The following is a 7,500-nucleotide window of genomic DNA, read 5'->3' as shown; positions in this document are numbered from 1 at the left end:
CCCTACCCCTGTTGTGGGCAGGTTGCGGCGCGTAGAGTGGTTGGTACGTGGCTCCCCACCGGAGCGTACTGCCTGCTTCACACCGCGCTGAGAGAAAAGGCGCCGCTTTCAAGGTACGGCTTGTACGCCGCAACGAAGAGCTAACGCCCCGTACTTTCACACCGTCCCCTTGAGCATCGTGACTGAGGCCCCCTACGAGTCGTAGCTCGCACCGCAAGAGGAGGACATCGCACCGTACAAACGCGCTGGGATTCAACGCATCGTCCGTGACGAACTTCTAAAGTTAAAGGTACTGTGTCCGCTTCGCACCGTATGGTGTACGCTCCGCACCGGAGTACCTGTAGCGTGTGTGAGCCCAGTTCGTGCACACCGTAACAGTACGCTTCGCACCGGAGCGTCGGGGACGTCTGTGAACCCTGTCCGTAAGCACCGTAGGAGTACGCTTCGCCCGGAGCATCTGCAAACGCTTGTGAGCCCCGCTCGTAAGCTTCTTTCAAAGCACGTACGCACCATACAAAGAGCGTAAAGCGCACAGAACTAACAAACTATGCTTAAACCCAAGAACTGCTTAATACCAATTGTATTGTGGGCCGTTTAAGTCTGCTTATATAAAAGACATTTATTTTTGATAAACCCAGTGTGGAGTCCATTTGTGGGGGTATCATTGAATTACTGTGTGTGGTCACAAATGCTTAACCATTGCGCCCTGAGATAAGCCTTGTCTGCTCGCGCCAAGCAACCTAGAGGGTGAGCAGGGGTTATTGTTGGAGTGTAACCCCTTACCCTGACTGGAAGAGAGGATCCCTGCTTGACACAAGTCCCTACCTGTGTCAACCAGAGATTCCCAATTCTAACAGTGGCCCCCTTCCGTCTGCGCTCCGGTCCTCAAGCGAGCGGCTCTACGCACCGGCCCCCCGAGAGAAGCCGGCTATCCCAAGCCAACCGAGGCTCCACGGCACTGCGGTATCATTACGGTTTAGGGGGGATTCTGACTTAGAGGTGTTCAGTCATAATCCCACAGATGGTAGATTCTCCCCATTGGCTCCTCAGCCAAGCACATACACCAAATGTCTGAACCTGGTGGTTCCTCTCATACTGAGCAGGATTACTATTGCAACAACATATCATCAGCAGGGTAAAACTAACCTGTCTCACGACGGTTGCTGTGCTCTTTACATGAAGACACTGGTAGCCATGTTGTAAGTTTCTAAGTCTTCTTTATTGGTTCCAGTTCCAAACAGTATCTGTCTTAGTTCAACCATGTACCAGCTCCTACACCAGCCCCACCAGGAGCAGCCTGCCTAGCTGCACAGCCCATCTCCAACTGTCACCACTCATCCACACAGGCACCCAGGCATTTCCATTCATCACAGTCACACCAACATTCCGTTACCATCTCTCACTCTGGCTGAGCAGCTAGGAGGATCTAGGCTGATTACAATTAAATGTAATGCTCAGGATATAACATTATCCCTTTCCTTTTAAAATTAAAACAAATATTACAATGCTAAAGCAGAGAACTATACACAAAAGAAGAAGTAATGTTCGAAACTCAAGGATGCAACTAAAAGTAAAGCTTCGCAAAAGAGAGAACAATGCAAATAAAGGAAATACGACATATGACATGCATAAAAGTCCCCCATCCTCCCTCATGAAGATTAAGTCATATCAAAGCGTGAAATAGATTATCAAATCAGAAACTATGTTAAAATGCAGAGAAGAAGACTAACACTGCGTACTTTTGGGAAGGAATAAAAATTGTCAAGTAATTTAAATTACAAACTAGCAATAACCCCATCCTTCCCCATGAACATTTGAAAATAAAGTAGTGAAGGGTGCACACACCCCACGACAAACACCCGAGGCCAGAAACAGACAACAAGGGTGAACCAACACTACAGAAACACATGTACCACAATATGGACCACATAGAGGGTACACACAGTGAGGCGCAGGGCGACTTACACACAACCACATCTGAAGCGCAGGGTGACTTACACAGGACAACACGTGATGCGCAGGGCGACTTACACACAACATCTGAAGCGCAGGGCGACTTACACAGGACAACATGTGACGCACAGGGCGACTTACCCACAACAACATCTGAAGCGCAGGGCGACTTACACAGGACATGTGAGGCGCAGGGCGACTTACACACATACAAACAGACAAAATGTGCAGCGCAAGACGACTTACACACATTGATCACGACACAAAACCACATATGTGACGTGACCCCAGTACATAGAGATGGGAAACCACCCACCAAGACCAGAACCACCCTCAAGTGAGGGATAACCTGTGATGTCCACCCACCAGAAGACTAGGACGTCCCAACCACAAAACATCTTAAACTGTGGCATCACGAAATGTGAAAGATATGATATTACTGTTATCATTCCAAATACTGTAGAACACTAGTGCCTTGTGCCCCACACCGGTGAGCGACTTCTCACCCGAGAATTATAGGACTTGAACCACCCTTGCGTAACGGTATCTATGCATGCACTTAAACAAAACACTTGTTGCATAAACAATGACTTGCTGTATTAGCATAAACATTAAAATAAGACCGGCAAAGACATTTCCACTAACATGTGTTAATAACAACACTATAACCAATATTAGAAGAAACAAGACCTCCAGAGAGGAATGTCTCACATGAATTAAGTACAGACATTGAGCGTTTGAAAAATAGACAATTACATTTTTGGCCGTGCTCTGCAGTGACCAACAGCTGCTTCTATTTGAGCATGTAAGGCCAAAGACAGCCTTACCAGAACGCCCAAAATAAAAAGTCATATCCAAAGATGTTGAGACAGTAGCTAAAGTGGCATTGCTGCAAAATGTCCACATCAGGTTCCTTTTTGTTGCGAAAGTGTTAGTGGACCATAAGACACACCATGTGAAAGGAATTAACTGTAAGAATGGAACCACATGCTTGGAAACATAAATTACCATAAGTACCTTATTTTAAGAGCTTCTCAAACCGCATGTGAAAGCTTGCTTAGTGTGCTCAAGCCGACTGTGAGCCCTGTAGGCGAAAATTGAAGCAAATGAAGAGACAAATCGCAAGGCATCTCTTCGCATCGCACTTGCAGCAGTAACAACAAGCATTTACAATGCAATGGTCTCGGCACTGTTAAAGTTAGAGCTATTGACATTGCTCATGACATTATTTTTGTTTGTTTTTGCTTTTAAAACATTTAAAGAAACGGCATTGTTATTTACAATGTCCATAGCTTAATCACTCTCAAATGCGAGACTTATTGCATTTGCACCCACACACAGAGCCACACACACAAAGCCACCCACACACACACACAGAGCCACCCCCACACACACAGAGCCACCCACACACACAGAGCCACCCACACACACTTGGAATGCTGTTTGCGTTTTTTTTTAATAGAAAATAACAGAATGCTTTAAACATTATGTTGAAAACTATGGCGCAAAGTGAAAATTTAAATTTGACCAGCCAGGTAGCCACACTTTTAAATAGCCCTTTAAAACATGCCACAGCTATTTATTTTCCACTCTGTTGTAGTACAGCCTAGGGCTGGTGGTACAGTGTTACCACAGAATTCGTTCTGTAGCCACTTGCCTCCGTAAAAGTAGAAGTTCTGCATTACTGCCAGTACTCAGAAGCCCTGAAAACAAACACTTCTCCATTCTCCAGACTTCACAAACAAGATATGCCATTGTCTGGGAGTTTATCAACATTTGTAGTTTGAAACCTTATAAAAACATGAAAGCAACTCATCACATCCGATTTGAAACACCTAAAATTGCACCACTGTTTCTCACATATATCTACTAAGAAGAGATTGGGAATATTGCCTTGCGTGTACACCCATGACACCAAATGATAGTAGAGACTGCTGCTTTAAGAGCGCCTGTTAGTGCCTAGTTGATGAATGAGATGAACATTGTAATTTTCAAATATAATTATATGCAGATATAATTAAAAATACACGATATCCGGTAGTAATGCAGCCAACATTCCACCAGGTTAGGCAACTACAAAGAGATAAGGTAAAGGGCTGAACACATCCCAAAAATATTTTGCATGTGCTGTGCAGAGATAAATAAAAATACACGATGTCCGGGAGTTTGACGGGATGTATGCGGGAGTGAGACACTAACATTCCATCAAGTTAAACATTTATGGGGAGATTAGATAAAGGGCTGAAGACATCCCAAAAACACTTTGTGGGTGCTGTGCAGATATAAATAAAAATGCATGATGTCCAGGAGTTCGATGGCGGGGGAGAAGGTTGTATGCAGGAGTAAAATGCGAACATTCCCCAAAGTTATACAGCTGCTGGGAGATTAGATAAAGGTCTGAAGATATTCCAAAAACACTTGCAGGTATAAATAAAAATGCACGATGTCCGGGAGTTCAATGGAGGAGGGGCTGAGGGATGTATGCAGGAGTAAAGCGCTAACATTCCACCAAGTTCGACAGCTGTGGGGAGATTAGAGAAACTGCTGAAGACATGGCCAAAAAATGTTGTTGCTGTTGTGCTGGTCAATTAAGCGAGGGTGTTTTTGCACCATACAGAGACTGCTATCGTAAGGGTGCCTGTGAGTGCCTCGCTGATGAATGTCCTGGCTACAAAGAACAGACGGAGACTGCTGCTTTAAGAGCGCTTGTTAGTGCCTCGTTAATGAATGAGATGAGATGAGCACCGTAAGTTCCAAATATAATTATATACAGATACAGGGATGTATGCAGGAGTAAGACGCCAACAGTCCACCAAATTATACAGCTGCGGGGAGATTAGATAAAGGGCTGAAGCTATTCCAAAAACACTTTGTGGGTGCTGGGCAGATATAAATACAAGCATTTGCAATCTAATAAGTCTCGCAATTGCGAGATGTAAAGCTATTGCCCTTTTAAACATAAAAGTGGGCACTGCGTTAAAGCGGGGCGCCCCCAATTACTCACAAAGCGGGGAAATATTTAAAAACACACCACAAAGGGAAACCGAAAGGAGAAACCTGAGCAGGAGGCAAGGCTTCCCTTAAAAACATACATTATGAACTGGAAGCGCTAAAACTGAACAGTTAGGACTCTGTGTAAGCTGAAGGGTCACCCAGAAGATGTTGCGTATTTTGGAAATCGCTGACATTCCAAAGGGGAAACGTTAAAAATGTGTTTGCTTTTTTGTTGCTTTTCTTAAAATAGGGCGAGTATGGAAACAGCAATCGGCTCTCTGAGTTCGCGCAAAGGGTAATAAAACACAGAGGGTGGCGAGCACAGATCTGCCGGTAGAGTAAGCAAGAATAAACAAATGTAAAAGTCGCACTGTAGATGCGATCGGGATGATTGTTTCTAGATGCACATCCCCGTAAAGGAAAACGGAAGATGAAGGAGGGGCCATCACACGCTAGACAGAGTGATGGCCAAATAGATAATTGGGATGATTGCTACCAGATGCACGTCTATGTCAAAGAAATGTGAACTAAACGCCAGAATGCCATAGTCGAACTCACTGTTTGATGTTGTCCCCTAATGCTTTGCTCAGACTCTTCTTGGCTGCTTCCAGCTCGCTCACAAAAGTCGCCATCTTTGAGCCCACCCGCACGACTTCTTGCAGAGCAAAAGATTGAAAACAGAAAAACACCGCCGAACAACAAACCAAAGTGCGCCCGCTCTCCTCAAAATTTGTTTAAACAAGCAATTGCATTAATTATGTAAGGAGGGAGAGGGTTTTTATTTGTAAATAAGCCCGGTGTGATTAACAGGTGTGGCGACGCCGGTTCGACTGTGTTCAGTGTATCGACTTTGGAGGTGAATCTCGCAGTGAACAGTTGTGTGACACAAATTAATTCATGGCATGCAGGACGCACACCGATTTTAGTGTCAACTTCACCTACAGAGCATCCTCACTGGGTTGAAAGTGGAACTTGTGACTGGCGGGATGCAGCCACGTCCAATCACCTAAAACGTAGATTAAATTATGCTAAAAAAATACGACTAACATGTCTGCAGTGGTCCCATTAGCGCCGCGCACGTGAAATCCCCACAGAGGCGCTAAAGAGCGTCCAATGGGAAGCATACAGAGGCATCCCCAGCCCCCTCTGATTAAATAAACGCTTCCCTCCCCCCCTCCACCCGGGCCCCACTGAGCGCCGAGAGGCCGACCCTGCTCCGCAATTTTCATCTAGTTATTCGCTGAGTTCTGACGTCGGACTGAGGGGGGACAAGGGGAGGGGGTGGGTATATTGCCGCTTGGTGTGTACGCCGAGGAGCAGAGAGGTGGTCGCTTTAGGAGCCGGGGCTGTGATGCTGCCGTTTGTGCAGCGCACATTGGGAAGCAGGTCGGCTCTCTGTGCGCATGCGCACTGGAGGAGTACTATGGAAGAGATGATGTCTGTAGCCTGTGTTGGTACACAAGAGAGGATTAGGGAGCTAACGTTTTTTAAAGCGTGGCGGCGTGTACTCAGACAGAGCTGGGGGTGAAACATTGCACTGTGTGTATAACTGAAGAGCTGGGGTTAAACATTGTACTGTGACTGCGTACACACCCGGAACTGGGTGTGTTTGCACAGTGTGTGTACACACGCAGAGCTGAGGTGTAACATTGCACTGTGTGTGCACGCGCAGAGCTGAGGTGAAACATTGCACAGTGTGTGCACGTGCAGAGCTGGGGGTCATTGCACTGTGTGTACACATGCAGAGCTGAGGTGAAACATTGCACTGTGTGTACAAGTGTAGAGCTAGGGTGAAACATTGCACTGTGTGTGCGGTACCATCCTGAGCCCTGCAAGAACATACCGAGACACCACCGCCTTTCTCCGAGGCGAAGCACAAATGCCTCGGAGAAACGCAGTGGCGTTTTCGGATTCGGGGGCGTGTTTCTTTTTCTCTCCTCTTGCCATTGGCTGGAGGAGAGAAAAACACGCCCTGCGAAAAGCAACGAAAAAACACGCCCCCCAATCCGAAAAGGACGGGGCCTGTTTTGCGCGACAAGCCTCTTCTCCAATGGGTGGCCAGCATTTAAGAGGCCAGCCAATGGAGAAGAGGAGAGAAGAGGGGCGGGTTCAAGCCCCTCTTCTCCAAAACACCCGAAGTCATTAATTCTCGCGAGCGAGACTGCGCAAGCGCAGCCTTCGCTAGCCGAGACCTAAAAACGATGAAAGAGTGGTTGGCATAACAAGGCAGCGTGGTTGTCAACTCGTAGGAACAGATCGAGCACCATCAGAGGAGAAAGAACAAAGCGGCGGCCAGCCACAAGATTGCAGCACATTTACAGATGTCCTGCCGGATGGCTCATGGCACGTCTGTGCATCCAGCTTCCTGAGGCGGCAGAATCGAGTGAACAAGATGGAACGTCACGAAGATACCAGGAGACAGAAGGAGGTAAGGCTGCGCGCGAGCTGGAAATGGCGCGCGCCTTCATTTTCAAACTTCTAAGAGGCAGTTGAACTGAAATTGTAAAACGCTACCTGAGAGGAGTAAAACGATAGGATGGCTCACCTCACAAG

Source organism: Triturus cristatus, chromosome 1_1 (genome assembly GCF_964204655.1).
Source record: "Triturus cristatus chromosome 1_1, aTriCri1.1, whole genome shotgun sequence".
In the NCBI taxonomy this organism is placed as follows: domain Eukaryota; kingdom Metazoa; phylum Chordata; class Amphibia; order Caudata; family Salamandridae; genus Triturus; species Triturus cristatus.
The sequence above is the reverse complement of the archived record's forward strand: the minus strand, read 5'-3'. Positions refer to the sequence as shown.